We start from the raw sequence: 25007 nt of genomic DNA on the forward strand, positions 1-25007 counted from the left end.
TCGGTCTCTGCAACGCTCCTACAGTATTCCAAGAACTCGTCAATGACATCTTTCGAGATCTCCTCTATGTCTGTGTTGTGGTCTACTTGGATGACATCTTGATCTTCTCCCCAGACTTGTCTACCCACCATCGAGACATCCGTCAAGTTCTCCATCGCCTCAGGGAAAACCTCCTATTTGCCAAATTGGAGAAATGCCTCTTTGAGCTAGCTTCACTGCCTTTCCTTCGTTACATCATCTCGAGTTCTGGCTTGGAGATGGATCCTGAAAAGGTCTCTGCCATTCTCAAGTGGCCGCGTCCTCTGGGTGTGAAAGCAATCCAGCGTTTTTGGGCTTCGCCAATTATTACAGACAGTTTATCCCCCGATTTTCTTCGCTGACCAAGCCTATCTCGGCTCTCATTCGCAAAGGGGCCAACCCCAACACATGGCCTACGGACGCTGAGGTCGCCTTTGAGGCTCTAAAGCAAGAATTCGCTAAGTCTCCAGTGCTCCACCACCCAGATGCCAATAGGCCATTCATCCTTGAGGTTGATGCATCGTCCGTGGGAGCAGGAGCAGTACTTCTGCAGAAGTCCTCTTCTGGTCTCGTGGTCACTTGCGGGTTCTTACAAAAGCTTTTTCCGCTCCAGAACGAAATTACTCCATCGGAGACAGAGAACTACTGGCCATTAAGCTTGCCCACGAGGAGTGGCGCCATCTTCTCGAGGGAGCCGTCCATCCGAACATCATATTTACGGATCATAAGAATTTGGCCTATGTTCAGTCCGCCCAAAGACTCAACCCTCGTCAGGCCAGATGGTCTTTGTTTTTCTGGCGCTTTGATTTTGAACTCCATTTTCGGCCAGGGAATAAGAACGTCAAGGCTGACGCCCTGTCTCATTCGTTTTCGTCTGTGGACAATGAGGATGGTCCTATGCATATCATCGATCCGGCCAAAGTCCTTACCGTGGCTCCGCTAAGCGTGCTTTTGCCACCACCGGGGAAAACCTTTGTTCCAAGTGGGGACAGGCCGAAGGTCTTGTGTTGGGGGCATTCGTCTAAATTTTCTGGACATGCTGGAGTCAAGAAGACTCTCTCTCGTCTCCTGCCACTATTGGTGGACATCGCTGCGCCAAGACGTCTTGGACTTCATCGCTTCTTGTCCTTCGTGTGCCAGGAACAAAGTCCCTCGACGTCCTCCTCCAGGGCTCCTACATCCGTTGCCCGTACCTACGACCCCGTGGACTCACAACGCTATGGACTTCGCCACCGATCTACCACCGTCCTCGAGATGTACTGTTATCTTGGTGGTCGTAGATCGATTTTCCAAAATGGCTTACTTTGTCCCTTTGTCCAATCTGCCTTCTGCCCCTGAATTGGCGAAGATTTTCTTGCTCCACGTTTTCCGACTCCATGGCTTCCCTCGGCATATCGTCTCGGACCGAGGAGTCCAGTTTACCTCCCGTTTTTGGCGAGCTCTCTGCGGATTGTTGAAGATAATTATGGATTTCTCCTCAGTTTATCATCCCCAGTCGAACGGGCAAGTGGAACGGGTCAACCAAGTCCTAACTTCCTACCTCCGGCATTTTCCAACACTCACCAGGATGACTGGGTTTCTCTTCTTCCATGGGCTGAGTTCACATACAATAATCATCCCAGTGAAGCTTCTTCCAAGGCTCCCTTTTTCGTGGTTTTCGTACAACATCCTGACATTCCCCTTCCCGTTTCCCCCACCTCAGGTGTACCGGCCCCGGACTCCTTTTCTGTAGACTTCTCTCAGATTTGGAGGGACACCAAAGAGGCTCTAGAGAGAGCCAGTCGCAGAATGAAGTGTTATGCCGACAAAAAACATTTGGACGCTCCTCCATACACCCCCGGGGAAAAGGTCTGGCTATCCTCACGGTATATCAGGCTAAAAGTCCCCTCCTATAAGTTGGGTCCACGTTATATTGGCCCCTTTGAAATCTTGAAGCGTGTCAATGATGTGGCCTACAAATTAAAATTGCCCGCTTCGCTAAAAATTCCCAATGTTTTCCATGTATCTCTCCTCAAACCTGCGGTATTTAATCGCTTCCACTCGGCTTCTTCTCAAAATCGCCCAACCTAGCAGTTCTGATAATACCTTTGAGGTTAAAGATATACTCGCCATGAAGACTGTTAGGGGAAGAACTTTGTTTTTGGTCGATTGGAGAGGTTTCGGTCCTAAGGAGAGGTCCTGGGAGCCTCGTGAAAACATTGATGCTCCTCTTATCATGAAATGATTTCTGGACAGCCTTAGGAAGGGGGGGAGTAGAGGGGGGGTACTGTCTCGCCCCCCACCGGCGCCATGACTTACCTGCGCACCTCCCAGGGCGCCCCCATTCCATGATGCGTCCCCTATCCTGACATCCGGCCTCCTCGTCGTCGCTCCTGCACGCCTGAGCCCAACGCTCTGACTGGAACCTGTGACGTGGTGGCTCCGCCCCCAACATGGCGGCGCCCACCGTCTATTTCTTCCCGGCGTCTTCCCAGGTAAGACGCCTGTGCATCTTTGCGGTGTCACTGTCCGTTCGGCCAGCGTTCACCCATCTCCCAGCCCTGTTTATCCCTACCTTGTTTGCTCTGCCTGTGCTGTCGCTGATAGCTTCTGTGTCCTCCTCCTCGCTATCGCTGTGTCCCTGTCTCCGTCTCCCCTCTGGTGTCTCACCCTGTGCTACCATCTCTGGCAACCTGCCTGAGTGCCTCCTGCCTATTGGTCTCTTTGTCTGTTCTACCTTACGTCCTTATCTTCGTTGTCACCGTCTCTCCTTCTCTTGCAGCCTCCAGTCTCCGCCAGACTCACTACCCTAGTCTCCCTGATGCTTACCCAGTCGCCCCTTTGGCTCCGGCTTTCACGGTTTCATCCCTTGTGGGCCTGCCCCTAACACCCCCTGGATAGGGGGTGGCTCCACCTGGTCAGGTCGCCCGCGGGGGCTCTGGAGCCATGACCCAGGAGGTCCACTCCGAGTTGTTCTAGCTTTATCTACCCATCCTAGCACAACTGTAACAGGTGTTAACTCCGGATAATTATTGAGGAAGCACTGCACCACCAGGTTCAAGGTGTGAGCCAGGCAAGGTATGTGTCTGAGTTTTGAAAGGGCTATGGCTGCCACAAAATTCCGGCCGTTATCACTAACTACCTTGCCTGCCTCAAGATGTAGACTGCCCAGCCATGACTCAGTTTGTCGCTGCAAGTAGTCGGCCAGTACCTCCGCGGTGTGTCAGTGTTGCCCAAACACATCATCTTCAACACAGCCTGCTGACGCTTACCACTAGCTGTTTGATAGTGGGACACCTCGTGTGCAACACTGGCAGCTGCGGATGGAGTGCTCGAGCGACTGCGCTCTGTGGACGAGCTTTTGCTTCTGGAGGAGGAGGAGGAGGGTCGAACGCCTACAGCCAACTGTTTCCTATACCGTGAGCTAGGCAGCACTGTCCCACCACCGCTGTCCTCTGTGGACCCTGCATCCACCACATTAACCCAGTGCGCAGTGATGGACACGTAATGGCCCTGACCATGCCTACTGGACCATGCATCTGTTGTGAGGTGCACCTTTCCACTCACTGATTGCTTGAGTGCATGGACAATGCGGTCTTTCACATGCACATGGAGGGCTGGGATGGCTTTTCGCGAAAAGAAGTGCCGACTGGGTAGGTCATAGCGTGGTACTGCGTAGGCCATGAGCTCGCAGAAAGCTTTGCTTTCAACCAACCGGTAGGGCATCATCTCTAACGAGATTAGTTTGGCAAAGTGGGCGTTCAAAGCCAGTGTACGTGGATGAGAGGATGAGTACTTTCTTGTCCTACTCAGAGTCACTGGTAGGGTGAGCTGGACTTGAGAGCTGCATATGGTGGAATAAGCGGTGGACATGGCGGACTGATAGAGGGTTGGTGATGGTGATGGTGTTGGTGGTGTTGCTGATGGCCTAGATTCAGTCTTTCATAGCAATAACATTGTGATTCCATGACTGCTTTGCCCTTGCGGCGACACCTCGACATTTGCTGCTGGTGGTGTGATAACCGGTGGGCTTACAGTGGGGGAAGCGATGTAGCATTGATGACTACCTTCATTCGGAGCAGGTGCACATGTGGTACGTGAGGTTTGGTAGTCCGTCCATGCTTGCAAGTGCATGGTGGTTAAATGTCTAAGCATGCAACTGGTATTCAAATTTCTCAGATTTTTCCCTCGGCTAAAGGTCTTTGCGCACTTCTTACAGATAACTTTTGTCTGATCATTAGGATTTTGTTCAAAAAAGTGCCACACTGCACTCTTCCTACTATGGAAGACATTTTGAGACCTTGCACGCTGTGCTAATTTGACCGTCCGGCCAAGCTGTCCTGCAACTCTTTTGTTTTTTGTAACACGTTTTTGGAAATGTACCCAAAATACTACCAGCTATATGGTACTGTAAAAGAAGGTAGAAGGTGTATCTACTATTGGTGAGAATTTGAATCTCACTAGAGATTTGAGGACGCTGAACTATTGTCTCAGGCCCAGTAGAGATTACACCTCAATGTAACAGACTGAAATTGGATGGTGTATGACAAGGTGTAGGGTGTCTAAAGGATTGGTGAGAATTTGAATCTCACTATAGATTTGAGGACACAGAACTATTGTCTCTGGCCAAGTAGAGATTACACCTCAATGTAACAGACTGAAATTGGATGGTGAATGACAAGGTGTAAGGTGTCTATAGGATTGGTGAGAATTTGAATCTCACTATAGATTTGAGGACGCAGAACTATTGTCTCTGGCCCAGTAGAGATTACACCTCAATGTAACAGACTGAAATTGGATGGTGTATGGCAAGGTGGAGGGTGTCTATAGGATTGGTGAGATTTTGAATCTCACTATAGATTTGAGGACGCAAAACTATTGTCTCTGGCCCAGGAGAGATTACACCTCAATGTAACAAGCTGAAATTGGATGGTGTATGACAAGGTGGAGGGTGTCTAGGATTGGTGAGATTTTGGATCTCACTAGAGATTTGAGGACGCTGACAATGATGCTCTCAGTCCAAGTATGGATGTAGGCAGCCTAATTAGCAGGACTGCTGCACAGTGCACATAAATGGGTCGAGAAATGAACCCTTGGTAACTGTGCAGAAAAGAGGAAGAAAAGTATTTTTGCTTTTAAAAAAGCAGTTTGCACAGTGTGCAAACAGCAATGCAGCTATCAGGGAGCCTTATAAGGCAGCCTAATAACCAACAGAGCTGATGCACAAAAATAATAATAATAATCTTTATTTATATAGCGCCAACATATTCCGCAGCGCTTTACAGTTTAACAGTTTCAAAACACAAGTCATAAGTAACAACGTTAACAATACAATAATTGAAGCAAAATAAGACGAAATGAGACGACCCTGCTCGTGAGAGCTTACAATCTACAATGAGGTGGGGGAGATACAAAGTACAGGTGTGTATTTACAATTGTGTATTTACAATGAAGGTCCAGCCATCTTGAGGGAGTGAAGGATGGATGGAGATATTGAATGGGCTACACAAGCACACTTACGCAGAGAATTACTTTGATCAGTGAACGTGATAGGCCGCTCTGAACAAGTGTGTTTTGAGGGAGCGACTAAAACTATGCAAATTGTGGATAGTCCTGATTTCTTGGGGTAGAGCATTCCAGAGGATAGGAGCAGCACGGGAGAAGTCTTGGAGTCAGGAGTGGGAGGTACGGATTAGTGCAGAGGTTAGTCGAAAGTCGTTTGCAGAGTGCAGCGATCGGCTAGGCTGATAGACAGAAATGAGAGAAGAAATGTAAGGGGGTGCCGCACTGTGGAGAGCTTTGTGGGTGAGAACAAGTACTTTGAATTGGATCCTATAATGAATGGGCAGCCAATGTAAGGACTGGCGAAAAGCAGACGCGTCCGAGTACCGATTAGCCAGATGGACGATCCTGGCCGCTGCATTAAGTATGGACTGGAGGGGGGATAGTCGAGTGATGGGGAGGCCAATTAATAGAGCATTGCAGTAATCCAGGCGGGAATGGATCAATGCAACAGTGAGGGTTTTTGTTGTTTCCATAGTGAGAAAAGGGCGGAATCTAGAGATGTTCTTTAGATGTAAGCGGCAAGAGCGGGCAAGAGATTGTATATGGATGAAATGATGAAATGGTAAGACAGGATGTTGAGAAGGCTGAACTTTTAAATTCCTATTTTGCATCTGTTTTCTCTCAGAAAGTAAATGTAACATCAACTGTTATTCACTGTCCTATTAAGGGAATAGAAGAATCCAGGATATCTATAAACAGAAAGATAGTGAGGAAACACTTAGCTAACCTAAATGAATTCAAGTCTCCAGGTCCAGATGAATTACACCCCAGAGTACTGAAGGAGATAGCAGAAGAAATTTTTGAACCCCTCTCCATAATCTTTGAAAATTCTTGGAGAACAGGAGAAGTGCCAGAAGACTGGAGAAGAGCAAATGTTGTTCCTATCTTCAAAAAGGGGAAGAAGGTGGACCCAGGCAATTATAGGCCAGTGAGTCTGACTTCTATACCAGGAAAGATCTTTGAACAAATTATTAAACAACATGTATGTCAATACCTGGATAAGAATGAAGTGATTAAACAGAGTCAGCATGGGTTTGTAACTAATAAGTCATGTCAGACTAATTTAATTTCCTTCTATGACGGTATTACTGATTGGGTGGATCAAGGAAATGCTGTAGATATAGTATATCTTGACTTTAGCAAAGCATTTGACAAAGTCTCTCATACAATCCTTATTGAAAAAATGACTAAGTATGGAATGGACAAGGCAACTGTTAGGTGGATTCATAACTGGCTTAGTGATCGGACCCAAAGAGTGGTCATAAATGGCTGCACATCCAGTTGGAAGAATGTCTCAAGTGGGGTACCACAGGGCTCTGTCCTGGGCCCTGTATTGTTCAACATCTTTATCAACGATTTAGATGAAGGAATTGAGGGTAAACTGATTAAATTTGCTGATGACACAAAGCTAGGAGGGATAGCTAATACTAGAGAAGAGAGAGAGAGGATTCAAAAAGATTTAAATAAACTGGAGAAGTGGGCAGCAACTAACAGAATGGTTTTTAACAGGGAGAAATGCAAAGTACTACATCTGGGCAATAAAAATGAAAAAAGCATATATAGAATGGGAGGAATAGGGCTAAGTGACAGCACATGTGAAAAAGACTTGGGTATACTAATAGATCACAGACTGAATATGAGTCAACAGTGTGATGTAGCAGCAAAAAAGGCAAATGCAATTCTAGGATGTATTAACAGAAGCATACAGTCTAGATCACGTGAAGTAATTATTTCCCTCTACTCCTCTTTGGTCAGACCTCATCTGGAATATTGTGTCCAATTTTGGGCACCACATTTTAAAAAAGACATCAACAAACTGGAGCAATTTCAGAAAAGAGCGACCAGAATGGTGACCGGTCTGCAAACCCTGTCTTAGAAAAAACTTTTTGACAGTTAGAGTGATCAATGAGTGGAACAGTCTGCCACGAGAAGTGGTGAGTTCTCCTTCAATGGAAGTCTTCAAACAGAGGCTGGACAGACATCTAACTGGGATGATTTAGCGAATCCTGCTTTGAGCAGGGGGTTGGACCAGATGGCCCAGGAGGTCCCTTCCAACTCTATGATTCTATGATGTGAAGGAGAGATTGGTGTCAAACAAAACACCCAGACAGCGTGCCTGCTGCCTGGGTGTTATTGTGGTACCATCCACGGAGAGGGAAATGTCAGATTTAGGGAGGTTAGTAGACGGCGGGAGCAGAAGAAGTTCAGTTTTAGAGAGGTTGAGTTTCAGATAGAGAGTGGACATGATATTGTAGACTGCGGACAGACAGTCACTGGCGTTCTGTAGTACAGCGGGGGTGAGGTTGGGGGAAGATGTGTATAGTTGTGTGTCATCAGCATAAAGATGGTACTGAAAGCCAAATCTGCTGATGGTCTGTCCAATTGGGGCCGTGTAGAGAGAGAAAAGAAGGGGACCAAGGACTGAGCCCTGAGGTACCCCAACAGCAAGAGGAAGAGGAGATGATGTGGAGCCAGAGAACAAAACACTGAAGGAGCGGTCAGAGAGATAGGAAGAGAACCAGGAGAGAGCAGTGTCCTTAATGCCTAGTGACTGGAGCCTAGAGCGTAGGAGATGGTGGTCAACAGTATCAAAAGCTGCAGAAAGGTCAAGAAGAATGAGCAGAGAGTGGTCACCGTTACGTTTTGCTGTCAGAAGGTCATTGGTCACTTTGATGAGTGCAGTTTCAGTCAAATGTAAGGGGCAGAAGCCAGACTGTGAAGGGTCTAGAAGGGAGTGAGTGGAGAGGTAATGGGTAAGAATAGAGCTTCCCCTGTCACTGCACACAAAGTGTTGTGTTGTAAGTGGAAATCGCTAACAGCAGAAGCAGTTTTTTGGTTCTTCTTCCCTGCCTAACGCTCTCCCTACAGAATCAGCAGCAGCAGCTCTCCCTATGCTAAGATCGGCATAAGTAAGATGGCGGTCGGCGTTCATGCCCTTTTATAGCCCCTGTGACGCCACACAAAGCCAGCCAATCACTTGCATGCCCTTCTCAAAGATGATGGTGACCGATGCCTATGTCATCGCATTGCCCACAGTGTGCGTCCTCCATCATTGGCTCAAAAAGGGCGCTGGAAGCATCTTTTGAAACACGACTTTGGTGCCCTGGTCGCCGACCTCGTGGTCGACCTCACACTATGGTCGGGTTTCGTTTCATGAAACCCGACTTCAGCGAAAGTCGGCGACTTTTGAATATGACCGACCAGTTTCGCTCAACTCTAGTGGATTGTGCAGCTGAGAGAGCCCTCTCAAGAGTGGCCAACCAGCAGTCAAGCTGCCAAATACATTGTAACAGTTGCTGCAGTTCTGCCATCACTAGCCAGACCCTGGCGCTAGTATAATGTTAGGAAAGGCGGAACGCACTTTATAAAAATAATAATAAAGTGCGTTCGTGTTCGGGGTCCACCGTGCAGTAGGTGATATAACCGCTGCTAAGTGGTGGCAGGAGCAATAAGGCGGTAATGCGCACAGGGTTAAACGTCACCCAGGTGCGCAGAGCAATCTCTGTTAAGTCACAGAGATGCCAAATAAACATAAATGCACAGACTGAGCCTGTTGAGGTCACAGTACTCAGTATAAATACACACACGGTATCAGGTCAGAGGAGTAGCCGAAGGCGGCGGCACTACGTCCGTCTAGACCTACCGTGTTTGCGGCGTCGCAGCTGCGGATGCTAAGGAGAGCTGCTACTGCAGTGAGACGTGGACACTGCCGCTAAACGACAAAGCTATGACGCAAGCGCAATGTCGGACGCTAGTAGCTGTGGATGTTGCTGCAGAGGAGCGCTGGCGCTGATTCTAACTCAGTCCCTAACCACATACGTAATATCAGAGGGAAGGGTTTTATAATGAGTCATTCACCAAAATCATACATCCATCCTCATACACACAGCAGCAAGTAAGTCTATACTAGTGCATGGCGGAACAGCCATGCGTGCCTTTTATAGCAGCCGGGACCTTCCACAAGCCTCTAGATCTCTGAGATGGACCAATGCTATCTGGAGCGGGACCTGAGCACATGACTCCCAATCTCCAATGGGAGATCGTCCCATGAGCATGCTCAGTAGGAGGACAGAAGGACTTCGCCTCAGGAGAGATTTGCTGCAAGGCAATCTCCTCTGCAATCTCCTCTGCAGTAGATAAACAGCAGGAGACTGCAGAATGTGAGGGTCTGGATCCCTGTAGAGTAAACGCAGAAATCCGACGCCTAACATATTACAGCCAAATCTGCGTTGAAAAAGTCAAACGGTGCTCCTTCCCTTCCGAGCTCTGCCATGCGCTCAAAAAGTGATTTACACTCACATATGGAGTATCAGCGCACTCAGGACAAATTGAACAACAATTTTTGGGGTCCAGTTTCTAATGTTACCCTTGGGAAAATAAAAAAATTGGGGGCTAAAATATCATTTTTGTGGAAAAAATATAATTTTTTATTTTCACAGCTCTACGTTATAAACTTCTGTGAAACACTTGTGGGTTTAACGTGGTCACCACACACCTACATAAGTTCCTTAGGGAGTCTAGTTTCCAAAATGGTGTCACTTGTGGGGGTTTTCCACTGTTTAGGCACATCAGGGGCTCTCCAAACATGATATGGCGTCTGATCCAATTTTCCAGCCAATTTTGCATTGAAACGTCAAATGGCGCTCCTTCCCTTCCGAGCTCGGCCATGCACCGAAAAAGTGGTTTACCTGCATATATGGGAAATCAGCATACTCAGGACAAGCTGTACCACAACTTTTGCGGTCCAATTTCTCCTGTTACCCTTGCTAAAATAAAACAAATTGGATCTGGATTAAAATTTTTGTGAAAAAAAAGTTAAATGTTCATTTTTTTTAAACATTCCAAAAATTCCTGTGAATGACCTGTAGGGTTAATAAACTTCTTGAATGTGGTTTTGAGCACTTTGAGGAGTGTAGTTTTTAGAATGGTGTCAGTTTGGGATATTTTCTATCATATAGATCCCCTCAAAGTGACTTCAAATGTGATGTGTTCCCTAGACAAAAAATGGTGTAAAAATGAGGAATCGCTGGTCAATTTTTAACCCTTATAACTTCCTAACGAAAAAAATTTTGGCTACAAAATTGTGCTCTTGTAAAGTAAACATGTGGAAAATGTTACTGATTAAGTATTTTCTGTGACATATCTTTGTGATTTAAGGGCATGAAAATTAAAATTTGGAAAATTGCAAAATTTTCACCAAATTTCAGTTTTTTTCACAAATAAACGCAAGTCGTATCATAGAAATTTTACCACTATCATGAAGTACAATATGTCATTAGAAAACAGTGTCGGAATCACCGGGATCCATGGAAGCGTTCCAGAGTTATTACCTCATAAAGAGACAGTAGTCAGAATTGTAAAAATCGGCCTTGTCATTATAATGCAAACCATCCTTTTGGTTAAAGGGATTAGGGACTCAGTTTTCACAATGATAACATTTTCATCTCCAAACTGTGTCTGTACATTGTCAAAAAATGAAGAAGGAATTCAGCAGGAGTGAAAAGGAACCACCAAACAAACTCCTGACATTCAGAAAGGCAAGCAACAATTCTATCTGGTAGTGGAGATGACTAGTAGAGCGACAAGTTGGCAAAACCTTAGACGCAAGACTTTTTTCGCCACTGTTGCTGCAGTTCATTTGCAGTCTTATTTCTCATGAACCACAGTTTACACAGTCCAAGTTTCAGCATGGTCGACGGTCTCTTTTAGAACTTAGAGCAATTTTTCTGGGTAAAGTAGTGAGTCAATCACACCCTGCACTATACCAGAGTTACACAAGAAAATAAGAATCTATTTTTTTCTCTAAACTACAGGTAAAATAAAGAAAAAATGTATAAGGAATTAAACTGTGATTAATATTTTCTAGAACCCTTAAAACTTCATATATTGTCTGTTCCTAATACTAATCACATGTACACAATAATTACTTGCGGCAAAACTGTCTTTTAACCCACAAATTGTCTGTTTTTGATCATTTAGGGAATGATTTAACAAAATAAGCATTCGAAATGTCTAATGAAGCACATGACAAGCTTTATATACATACAAAATTACATCTCGCTCAGATCTACAGAATAATTACTCAGTTTATATGCTTTGATTGTAACCCCTGAGGGTTCTTGCAAATTATTACCTCTTAATAACCCTGACACAGGACTTGTTTACCAATGACAGGTAAAATTAACTGGAGTGCATGTTCGCCCCGGAGAAATAAAATTAGGAGCTCAGCAGTTTCCCTGAAATGGAAATCATCAGATGAACGGGAATATGGTGAATTGAAATAATCAGTGTTCCTGCTGCAATATAGAAGAATAACAAGTATAAGAATACTGTATCTGTACACATTGAACGTCCAATCACTCCTCCATCTGCTGTAATAAACAATGCAACTAAGAATGTCTTTAGAGTCCTAGTGTAAGGGACACAAAGGAGTGTCGGTAAGTGTACAGATATGTACGTATATATATATATTCATTTAATGTCGGATGCTATGTATCCTTTCCCTTTAACGTTATTCGCATTTATTGTACATGCCATGTAAATTTCTATTTATTGTATCTGTTATATGTATTTAACATTGGATACTGTTATATAGATAGGGAAAGTGTAGTACCCTAGTTTGCCCACTAGATGAGGTTAGAGATTGCTCAGCTTGTAAATAGTTAAAGTGGGATGAGCTAATGGCCATTAAGCTGAGGAAGAGCTGAGATTTCAATCAGTTGGGCAGGAGCGCCTTGACAGGGCAAACAGCTCTGTAACGTTAAAGACACAAACCCAGCCGTCCAGGGCCTGAGGGCCACAGATGACAATATTGCAGAACACAGCAGCGCAGATCACAGCCGCACAGTTCACAGCAGCGCAGAACATAGCAGTGCAGATGACTACACTACAGATGGTAGTGAGACAGTTGGCAGCGTTACAGCAGCACAGATCGCTCATTATGAGGCAGCTTGCTGCGTGGGCAGGCGCCTTTATGTCTGGGGTGAAACAGACAGGGGAACTCACAAAAATGGTGAAGCTGGACAGAGAGGATGCTGTGATGTTGAACGGGATGGGACGTCCTAGAGATATGCTGAAGGAAGACAGTGAGAGCATAGGGAAAGAAACAGAATTGTGCACTGTGGAATCTGGGATAACCGCTGTAAAGAAAATGGATGTGCTGTGTACAAAAATGAGTAAAGCTGTTATTGTTTAAGTTGAACGGGACTGTGACTCTGTTTGTTCCACATCATCTGAGGAGAACGTGCAGCGCATTACAGAAAACCCTTAGAAGAATGGAGCTGCAGGTATGCTGACAGGAAACTGTCTTGTCTATGTGTGGGGAGGCCAGGACACCGTTGCCCCGGAGTCCTCAGCCACGACTATGGTCCTGGCGACCCTTACAATTGGCGTAGACGGCAGGATGCTAACACCATGCTATGCAAAGAGACCGCAAATAAAGAAAAGAGTGATGTGTCAGAAGATTGTGTTCCAGGAGGAATGGATGCCCTGGAGGAGGCAAGCAGCCTGAATGTGACAGTAAAAGATGACACTGATGTGACAGGAAAAGATGATACTGATGTGACAGGAAAAGATGACACTGATATGACAAGAAAAGAAGAAATTGATGTGATAAGAAAAGATGAAACTGTTGTGATCAGTAAAAATGAGACTGGAGACATGAGAGAAGTGACAAGTACCTCAGATGCTAAGGAAACTTTGGTAAATTTAATATGGATTGATAAACTGTCTTGTGGAGATGCTGAAAAGAGAATAGAGACTGAAATTCAGAAAGTGACCACTTTATGGGATATGCCTGAACCTGTGTGTGGAACTACAAACGCCTCAGAGACTAAGAGTACCGTTACACCTAGCGATGCACCAGTGATCCCGACCAGCAATATGACGCGGTCAGGATCGCTGGTGCATCGCTAGGTGGTCGCTAGTGAGCTGCCACACAGGCAGATCTCACCAGCAACATCGCTGGGGACGGGGATCGCTACTTACCTGTCAGACACGGCGATCCTGCGTCCTCCCGCCCGGCTCCACGTGTCGCTCGTCTGCGCCACAGGAAGCGCCGCAGGAAGTGACCGATGAGAAATGGTCCAGGAGCTTCTCGCGCGATCAGCGATAACCAGCGGGGGAGCCAGTCGGAGGTAAGTATCACACACAGCGATATCGCTAGCAATATCGCTGCAAAGTCACAAAATCGGTGACTTTACAGCGATATTGCTAGCGATATCGCAGTGTGTAACGGGGGCTTAAGGTGGCAGTTAAAAAGATGGCGGCGAGTGCTGACAGGAAAGAAAATGATAACTGTGACTGCGCCCTTCGTGGGCGTGTCCTATATAGAGTTGTGAGGTAAAGAGTGAAGTGAAGTGGAAGCATGCTCTAGGGCTACATCCTAAATCATGTGTGGCTGCAGCAACAGACTGTTTTCAGACAGGCAGTGCACATGACATAAAGGGCTGTGCTACCCTCAAAGGAAGGGGGAACCCAACCCTAAGGACTGTGGACCTTATACATGGAACACTATTGTATATATGTTTGCGTCCCGTGGACGGATGCGACCATAGTCAATGTACAAAAGAGACTTCTCTTACCATGGATAGTGTATTGGACTGTAGGTGATCTGGAGGACTGTGAGCCAGTCAGCCTTTGATAAGAAGTATGTCAGAGTTTAAATAGGAAATTGCTCATGTTGAGCTAAGTTGGACTATTTTGAGTGCCTCCCTGCGTGGAGTATTGTATGTATAATAATAATAATTTATATATTTTTTGAGTAAATGGTCCGGGACGACTCCTTTGGAAGAAACATGGACCTGACCCATATTTAGTCCCGCTTATATACTGTATTTTTAGTTTAATGATATTATTATATTTTCTGTATTTACTAAAATTTTGTAATGGTTGGGGACAACCATATTAAAAAGAAGGGGGAATGTAAGGGACACAAAGGAGTGTCCGTAAGTGTACAGATAAATACGTGTATATACAGTGGGGCAAAAAAGTATTTAGTCAGTCAGCAATAGTGCAAGTTCCACCACTTAAAAAGATGAGAGGCGTCTGTAATTTGCATCATAGGTAGACCTCAACTATGGGAGACAAACTGAGAAAAAAAAATCCAGAAAATGACATTGTCTGTTTTTTTTCCTTTTATTTGCATATTATGGTGGAAAATAAGTATTTGGTCAGAAACAAGCAATCAAGATTTCTGGCTCTCACAGACCTGTAACTTCTTCTTTAAGAGTCTCCTCTTTCCGCCACTCATTACCTGTAGTAATGGCACCTGTTTAAACTTGTTATCAGTATAAAAAGACACCTGTGCACACCCTCAAACAGTCTGACTCCAAACTCCACTATGGTGAAGACCAAAGAGCTGTCAAAGGACACCAGAAACAAAATTGTAGCCCTGCACCAGGCTGGGAAGACTGAATCTGCAATAGCCAACCAGCTTGGAGTGAAGAAATCAACTGTGGGAGCAATAATTAGAAAATGGAAGACATACAAGACCACTGATAATCTCCCTCGATCTGGTGCTCCACGCAAAATCCCACCCCGTGGGGTCAGAATGATCACAAGAACGGTGAGCAAAAATCCCAGAACCATGCGGGGGGACCTAGTGAATGAACTGCAGAGAGCTGGGACCAATGTAACAAGGCCTACCATAAGTAACACACTACGCCACCATGGACTCAGATCCTGTAGTGCCAGACGTGTCCCACTGCTTAAGCCTGTACATGTCCGGGCCCATCTGAAGTTTGCTAGAGAGCATTTGGATGATCCAGAGGAGTTTTGGGAGAATGTCCTATGGTCTGATGAAACCAAACTGGAACTGTTTGGTAGAAACACAACTTGTCGTGTTTGGAGGAAAAAGAATACTGAGTTGCATCCATCAAACACCATACCTACTGTAAAGCATGGTGGTGGAAACATCATGCTTTGGGGCTGTTTCTCTGCAAAGGGGCCAGGACGACTGATCCGGGTACATGAAAGAATGAATGGGGCCATGTATCATGAGATTTTGAGTGCAAACCTCCTTCAATCAGTAAGGGCATTGATGATGAAACGTGGCTGGGTCTTTCAACATGACAATGATCCAAAGCACACCGCCAGGGCAACGAAGGAGTGGCTTCGTAAGAAGCATTTCAAGGTCCTGGAGTGGCCTAGCCAGTCTCCAGATCTCAACCCTATAGAAAACCTTTGGAGGGAGTTGAAAGTCCGTGTTGCCAAGCGAAAAGCCAAAAACATCACTGCTCTAGAGGAGATCTGCATGGAGGAATGGGCCAACATACCAACAGCAGTGTGTGGCAACCTTGTCAAGACTTACAGAAAACGTTTGACCTCTGTCATTGCCAACAAAGGATATATCACAAAGTATTGAGATGAAATTTTGTTTCTGACCAAATACTTATTTTCCACCATAATATGCAAATAAAAGGAAAAAAAAACAGACAATGTGATTTTCTAGATTTTTTTTCTCAGTTTGTCTCCCATAGTTGAGGTCTACCTATGATGTAAATTACAGACGCCTCTCATCTTTTTAAGTGGTGGAACTTGCACTATTGCTGACTGACTAAATACTTTTTTGCCCCACTGTGTATATATATATATATATATATATATATATATTTAATGTCGGATGTTATGTACCCTTTCCCTTTAACGTTATTCGTATTTATTGTACATGCAATGTAAATGTCTATTTATTGTATCTGTTCTATGTATTTAACATTTGACACTCTTATATAGATAGGGAAAGTGTAGTACCCTAGTTTGCCTACTAGAGATGGTTAGATATGCTCAGCTTGTAAATAGTTAAAGTAGGAGGAGCCAACGGCCGTTAAGCTGAGGAACAGCTGAGATTTCAATCAGTTGGGCGGGAGCACCGTGACTGGGCAGTCAGCTCTGTAACGTTAAAGACACAGGCCCAGCCGTCCAGGGCCTGAGGGCCACAGATGACAACATTGCAGAACATAGCAGCGCAGATCAACACCTGCACAGTTCACAGCAGCGCAGAACATAGCAGTGCAGATGGTAGTGAGACAGTTGGCAGTGGTATGGCAGCACAGATTATGATTGAAATGGATCTTGTGCTTTGCATACCTGGGTGCCCAGAGCAATGCCAAGAGAGGGAGGCAAAGCAGAAAGACATGACAGTCTTTATTTTGCATGACAAAAAAATTCATGGCTTTCTTAGGGGCGGGTAGTTACTGAAGACCTTTTGGTTTTCATTGGGCTGGTATCTATTGCTATGTCTATTTTTTGGGTATAGTTGTCTAGCATAATCAGCATATACTAGCCCATTCAAAGGTAAATGGTAAAATATATATTCATATAGAGTATGTCGCATCTTTTAGTCAGAGGCATGCACTTAATTTGGAGATATCTCCAACATGGGCTCCTCATCTGTTGTGAACAGAGCGTTGGTAAAGACAGTATGAATAGTCTATACAGTATACTAATTGAGACTGTGCGCTTTGTATTATGCTACCGGTAGATGTTTCTCTTTTATTTTTGGACTTGTGCATAGTCTGATATGAGGACATTCATACATGGACACATGTGGATAAAATATTCTTTTAGATATTACAATTAATTAATGCCAGTTAATGTCTTTTATCGGCAATCCGTGTCAGCACAAAACCTGATATATTTAAAACCTTAGACGTTCCCCTACCTGTGATTTTCAGCATATTAGGATTTTTCATTACATTTACTTCTTACAACTGACAAATATTTTCATTTTCTTCTAGGACTTGATATATGGGAGTATGCAATCCAATAAATACATTACAAACGGAATTCTAAAGAAACAAAGGTGAAATAGCTAAGCCATCTACCTAGGCCCAAATAATATAAAGCTGCATGTCCAAAGCATCACAAATAATTGTAAACTATTACAATGGGACGTGCAGAACTCACAGGGAAAGTTAAATTCATAAAGTAGAAGTTTCTAGCTAGACTTTGAACTTTTCTCCACACAGGCAGTAAGAAACAATTTGGTTTCAAAAGATAATATCTGTAAAAGACCTGTGGAATTAATGGCGTGATATGACTGACTAAAATAAATAAAATGAAAGGTTTTTGCTACTTCATCTGAGAGCAGCATAATGTTGGAAAAAGACCCAGGATCCAACAATTTATCACTTAATTTTCTGGGTGCAGCAGTTCTGATGCTATCAGACCTTTTATATTTAGCATGAGGCAGAGCTTAGAACGCTCACACTAGGTTTTGTATGTACATTGTCTATTGACAGTAAGCTGCTTATCAAAGAAGGAGGTTGAGTCAGACTACCAGTCATGTGCACATCAGACCTGGCAATGATAGTGATAAAACCTTCATTATAAGTAAGCAACTGCACACAGGTTGATAAGTGACACATCATTGAAATCTTTAATTCAGGCTCTCTCTCCTGCTGTCTTCAGACTACACAGCAAAAAATCTGCTAACAGATTTCCTTTAGTTGACAAACTTTTCAAATTACTCATCACTTGTCAGAAAAAAAGTTGTGCTTGTGAAGGGACCTTAAATTTCTGGGAAATTATTCTCGGAACCAAAATATTGGTTCAATGGAGGTGCTATATAAATTCTATTATAATACTTTTTAGGCTCACTTTGTGAAGTGGACTCACTAAGCCCTAGGTACGGGTGGATACACGGGCTCTGGGCGTTGACAGCTGGCAGGATGGCACGTACAAAGCATAGATGTGTTACACTCAGGAATCTGGGAGCATCAAGATGGATAAAGTGAAGTTGGCAGTAGTGACGGGCAAACCCCTGAATGCTTAGGTCTGGCGAGTTCAGCCAAACAATTAAAAAAAAGTTTGGTTTGGATGCCAAGGCAGTACACGAACCCGAACCCTATTCAGATGATTGGGGGGGCATGAACATCTGTTGTTTGCTACGCTGTCATCCGCATGACAGCACTGGAAGCACTGCCTGTGATGGGCGGTAAGATTATTATCGCCAGTCAGAGAGCTGCGGTTCTCACGCTGTCAGATGACAGCATGAACCAGCAGCTGTGACTGGTGATAAAAAGTTTACCTCCGGTCACGGAAGCGTCGACTGAAGTGAGTCTAATTCCCATCAGCCTACACTTGATGTCGTTGAGAACGTTTTTACAGAGCGAGTGGTGTTGTAAGTTCACCGTCTTCAGCTATTGACTCTGGTGAACTTTCTCATGGAGCTCAGCACTGTACACTGGAGGATTGATTACGCTCCTCTCAGTTAAGCCAGATGCAGCACCAGATCATAGGTCCCTCTTGATGTATGCAATGATATCTATATACACACATACAGTGTCTGCAGGCCTTGCACTGATATGTATAGAGTGACGTACAATCCCCTGCCTACCTAACACTGCAACCTATATACTCCAGAATTAGTCCTTTGAAGGACTGTTGGTTTAGCTGGATTTAAGTAGTTTACGAAGGTAGACTCCACACTGACTAATACATTTCCAAATCTGACCCTATCTCGACAGCAGCTCTCCCTACACTATCTAAATCCGGAGCTTAATGCGCTGAGCAGGGCGGTGGCTGGTCTCTTATACCCCTGATGATGCTGTGTGGCAAGCCAATCACTGTACGACCACAACAAATATGGCTGCGGCGTTTCATTGCCTAGTAGACAATCCCTGCATCGTGATTGGGTCTCTAAAGTCTGCTAAAAAAAGCTGGGGGGAGACCCAAGTTCCTGCCGAGTAATCCCAGAAATGCTCGGTGCTCACCGAGTACACCGAGTACCGTGATACTCGGGTGAGTAACGAGTAATGGCGAGCATGCTTGCTCATCACTAACTCAGACCAATGTTAGTCTATGGCACCATGCACATGTCCAATTTTTTGCTCTGCCAGAAACAAAGGAAAGTTCCCAGAAGGACAGTCCTCTGTTCTTAAATCAATGTGCTGTATGCTGACAAATGGACATGGTCTGTCTTTGTAAGATATCATAGATACAAGATAAGAGAGTATACAAGATTAAAACTGAGATTACTTCTACATAAAAGATAAAAGTTGGACTTTGTTATTGCTTGATAATCTGTTTGATGGTTAATACAGCTTGTGAAATGGAGACTTTTAAAATCTTGCTAACATGTCTGAACAGCAGAATTGTTAATATGCAGATAAAGTTTACACTGATAGGAGTATTGATCACTCATGGCTTATTCATCAATCACTGACAGAAAGTACCGGGGCAGCAAAGATTGCAAGTGAAACAATTCAATTTATGTGTTACTTTCTATTACAATTAAAGTGGGTAGATTTTTAAAGGGAGAATATATTTTGGACATTATTAATATACATGCAAAAAAAAAAGAATTGCTAATATGTGCTCCAAAGAGCAAAAAAAAAAGAAATAGCAAAGAGAGCAATGTTCTTAATCCATCAGATATAAAATGCAATATTATATTAAGAAAAAAAATCTAAACTTAAAGAATACCATTTTTTTAAATGAACCAATGAGCTTTTCCCTGAGCTTGAGTCTAAACTCAATGGAATATCTATGAGTCCATATTCTGTTTATAGACTTTCTACTGAGACCTGTCCACCTGCCAATACAGAATCCCCATGCTTCAGCCTGATGCAAATAAGTTTTTAGAATGATTGATAGGGGTCTCAGGACCTGTGCACCCACCAATTTAAAATATAACATGTAGTATTAGAGATCCCTGGATCTAATGAAATTCAAAATTGTGCAGATTTTCTCAAGAAATTCAATTCCCAGCAAGGTTATTTTATGCAAATTGAATGTATTTTATTATGCCCTGGGGTCTCTCAGGACCCCAAAATACTTGATACTTACTCCACCACTCACCTATCAGGCCTCATCATCCTGTCTTCACAGTCATCTCTTCTTTACCCTTGATAGGAACCTCATCTCCTGGGCTGTTCATTGAAGGCCGCCACTTCTGGCCTCAAGCAGATTGCACATTGTTATGTCACAGACGTGTAATGCACTATGGTCTCTGAGGCCTAGTCACAGCAAGAAGACCTGGCCAAATTTGAATAGGCCAGCTAGCAGCGGAGGAACCAGAGAGGTTGGCTGTCAGGTGAGTATAATAAAAAAAAAAACCTTTTGCCAGCTGTCATTTCAATGAATCTTGGCAAAGTCAATTTATAAAAGTCATGATTCTCAAAAATGTAGATTTTTTGTATATTCAAGTATAATTCAAATCCACTAGAATAAATTTGCTCATCTGTATGTAGTATCCATTATAAAAAAGAATAAATGGCATGACCGCGTACGGCCAATATGGGTTTTTCTTACCCGGAAACCTGCCTTACGCCCCACCTGTACTGGTAGACAATGCAACTCTTTCTTTAAAATAACAACACTACACAATATATTCTATGGATAATTTTTGGCCACAGCGGCCAGTTTAGTAACAAACAAAACATAAACATTGTTTAACAATAAATATTAAATATGTCATTTTTAATGACATGAGGGGAGGGTTCTTGGAGCCCATAAAAGACCTGGCTTAATAATTGGCAAAATGTCCAATGAGAACTTCAACCGCCATGTTACCCTCAGCCGTACACCACCAGCTCGAGGGCACCATAAATCCCGTTCCGGTAAGGCCAACCACCAAACAGCTCCCGGGGTAAAACCCCGTCCAGAGCCCGTAACCAAATGCCAGATCACCCACACAATTTAAACTGTCCGGAATTTTACCTACAATTTCCTTTTACGCTGAGTCAGCGTCAACTCCAAGAACCCCACCCCCCACCAACTTGCCACTGTGACAAAGCAACCTCCATTATAAAAAAGTACCCAGACTATGTTGCCCAGGCACCCCACTGTGACTCAACCTAACTCCCTGCCCAACCAACAAAAAAGGGGGGAGGGGGTTTGTAAAAAGGGGAGGGTGGGCGGGTCTTCTCTCGGTGTCCTGTGCAAGAGTGCGGTTTTCCCACACTTTTTCCCCCTCCAGCATCATCCGCCCCTCCCAATACTCCTCCCTTATCCTGCCTCCACCAATCCCCTCAAAGTCCACCCTGTCTTCAAAACCCTAAACCTGTCCAAGCGCAGTCATGGGGGGCTTCCACCAAGCTGCGCTTATTTCCAGCCCCCGTCTGGAACTCAAAATTTTCATTATCCATGGCTATAGAGTGGTAGATAACAGGTAGGTAACAGCAATTATCCCAGCAAAGGCAGAAGCTGGAATGTCTTCAATATACATTATTGTTTTTTTCTTTGTCACCTGATTGCTATATCAAATATTTGTGAAGTATAGTTGTCCTGTCTCCGACATAATTCATGATCTTTGACTGTCTACTTGTTTATATATATATATATATATATATATACAGTGATTTGCTGAGAATATCCGTAATGTTCAGTTTCAGCCATAGATTTAATGTTTTCATTGTTTCTGGCTCCATCTAGTGGCCAGAGTGATAACCGCTGTGTTATTGTGTGTTTGCTTCCTGAATCTTTCCCTCCATTCACAATGTATTCTGGGAAAGCTTGCAAAGCACCCTGGTAAGTTTGCAAAGCATTATGGTTTAGTCCAGCCCCCATTTTTCCCTCCAGTCCTCCATTTTCTCTCAAGCCTGCTTCCTGGGAACATCTCATTTCTCTTCCCCCTTGTGTCAGCATCGCTGGTAGGTAATCACGCTTCCCACATCTAATTCCTGTCTTAGATCACTCTGCTTAGTTAGCTCTCCCCTGGTTAGCTATTAGTGCAGATAATGTATGTTATGTATTCCTATGAACCCAGTACTGATTGTTTTTATATGTTTTACTTGCAGTTTCACCACATCAATATACCACTACGTTCAATAAAATACAGATTCAACTACAGTCTCCTTATTGGACCCCCGGTATAGTGGTTTAGCTGACTGTATAAGCTACATGAATCCCGGTTCATTTAGTGAGGACAGAATAGTGAAACAGCGGCTCTCCAGCTAGTGGGAATAAAGAGAGAGGAGCCTTCCATCTTGCAGGACCGCAGTGAAACAGCGGCTATCCAGCTAGTGGGAACTCAGAGATAGAAGAGTCTTCCATCCTGAAGAGGCCAGTTACACAGCGCCGGCCAGCTAGTGCAATTCAGGGAAAAGACAGCCCTTCACCCAGCTTGCAGGAGCTAGTGAAACTGCAGAAATCCATCTAGTGAGATTCAAGTCACCGGCTACACAGAGACTAATACAGCGACAGCAATCTTTGCACAGCCAAGCTTCCCTCCAAGACACCATGTCCCACAATTCACAATTCACACAGGACAAAATCTGCTACATCCGTCTCTTCAAAGACTGTATCCATCAGCAGCACGGTCGCCATTGCCGATGCAAATGCTGAAGCCGCCAAATGCGAGCAAGCTATGCTGAAGAAGAGATGCAACTTAAATTAGAGAAGGCACGTGTGGATGCCGCCTTAGCAAGCTCAGCAGTAAAAAGAGAGGCTGCTGCAGCACTAGCCGAGGCAGAATCACAAGAAGCCATGAGCAACCCTGAGCTGCATAGCTGTAGCAGTACATCAAGTTTGAAGTTGTCACTGCAAGATTCACCACAACGCACACCTCAGTATGTTAATTAACTTCCTGATCCAGACTATAACCAAGAACATGACACATCCAGTGAAGCGAGTGAGAGTCATTATGAGGCTCAGCTCCAGGAAAACATGGAGCAAAACAACTTTGCTAATGTATACCTTGCCCCTTGCCAGGTAAACACCGTGAATCACCTTGCTGACACACTGCACATCAGACCGAAGCAATATGACACCGGCTGGCCCCACCCTGAGGATACTAACAGGTATGAACGCACCTCACATCACTATCAGGGTGACCCATCACCAGTATACTCTGCTGACAACTGGTTCAAAACAGAATTTGCTAAGTTCTTCACACGACGTGATCTGGTTGCCAAGGGACTCATGAAATGCACTGACCACGCTGAAGGTTACAGAGCTTGGAAAGCTTCCATCCAAAATGTCACTATAGACTTGGGGCTACAACACAGGGAAGAGATAGACCTCTTAGTCAAATACCTGGGAGGAGAGTCAGTCAAACACGCAGTAAGGATCAGAGACATTAGCAAAAAGCACCCTCAAATCGGTCTCTAAGAGATCTAGAAGAGGCTGGATGAGTGTTACGGCTCAGCAGAGGTCATAGAGAGAGCCTTGTTCAAAAGAATCAATGACTTTCCTAAAATATCTAACAAAGGTCTACCAAAACTAAGAGAGCTAGATGACCTGCTAAAGGATGTCCTAGTTGCCAAATGTGAAGGCGACCTACAAGGACTTGCATACCTTGACACAGCCAAAGGTGTTAACCCTACAGTCCTAAAGTTGCCCTACAATCTACAGGAGAGGTGGCTCACACGTGGTTCCACGTACAAATGCAAACACAGTGTTCCATTCCCTCCCTTCTCCATTTTTTTAGACTTTATACATGAACAAGCGACAATCCCAGCTTTGATGTTGCAATGTCATATGTCACACCGTCACCAGCTGCAAACCCACGCAGAACATCTGTGGCAGTGTACAAGACTTACGTTTCTTCTCCAAGTTCCAATTACAGGTCTGCTGGCCGCTCTTAATCAGAGACAAAGGTACAGGACCCTGACAAGCAGTACCAGCTCCATCAGAACCTCATCCTCTCTTGAAATGCAGAGCCTTCAGGGAAAATCTATGCCAGATCGCCGAAGCTTCCTGAAAGAGAATGGTATCTGCTACAAATGCTGTTTATCCACCACTCATCTCGCCAAGGATTGTAAGGTCAGTGTAAAATGCACAGAATGTGCCACCATAGATCATAACACTGCCCTACAACCTGGCCCAGCTCCATGGAGTGCACAAAACACGCCAGCTGACAGAGAGCATAGCGGGGAGGAAAGGAACACTGATGCAGCTATGCCAGAGATCACTTCACAATGTACTGAAGTCTGTAAAGGGCCAATAGACAGTAGGTCCTGTTCTAAAATATGCCTCGTCATAGAGTATCCAAAGGGCCATAGAGACAAAGCTGTAAGACTGTATGCTATCTTGGATGATCAAAGTAATTGATCCCTGGCTAGATCAACATTCTTTGACCTATTCAACATCAAAGGACCAAGCACTCCATACTCATTAAAGAAATGTGCAGGTACTTTGACAACAGCAGGCAGGAAAGCCACTGACTATCAAATTGAGTCCTTAGACAGACAATTCTGCCTACCACTACCTACAATCATCTAGTGTAATAAGATCCCAGACAACAGATCTGAAATCCCTACACCAGATGTGGCAATCCATCATGCTCACTTGAAACGCATAGCACACCTTATACCGGAACTCGACCCTCAGGCACAGATAATACTGCTGTTGGAAAGAGATATCCTACAGGTTCATAAAGTGAGAAGTCATATCAGTGGACTCCACAATGTTCCTTATGCCCAAAAGTTAGACCTAGGATGTGTCATAATAGGAAACATATGCTTGTGACACATGCACGCCCCATCTTCTGTGACAAGTATGCT

The sequence above is a fragment of the Dendrobates tinctorius genome, unplaced genomic scaffold, assembly GCF_039654945.1.
Source record: "Dendrobates tinctorius isolate UK_male_01 unplaced genomic scaffold, ASM3965494v1 ptg000029l, whole genome shotgun sequence".
NCBI lineage: Eukaryota > Metazoa > Chordata > Amphibia > Anura > Dendrobatidae > Dendrobates > Dendrobates tinctorius.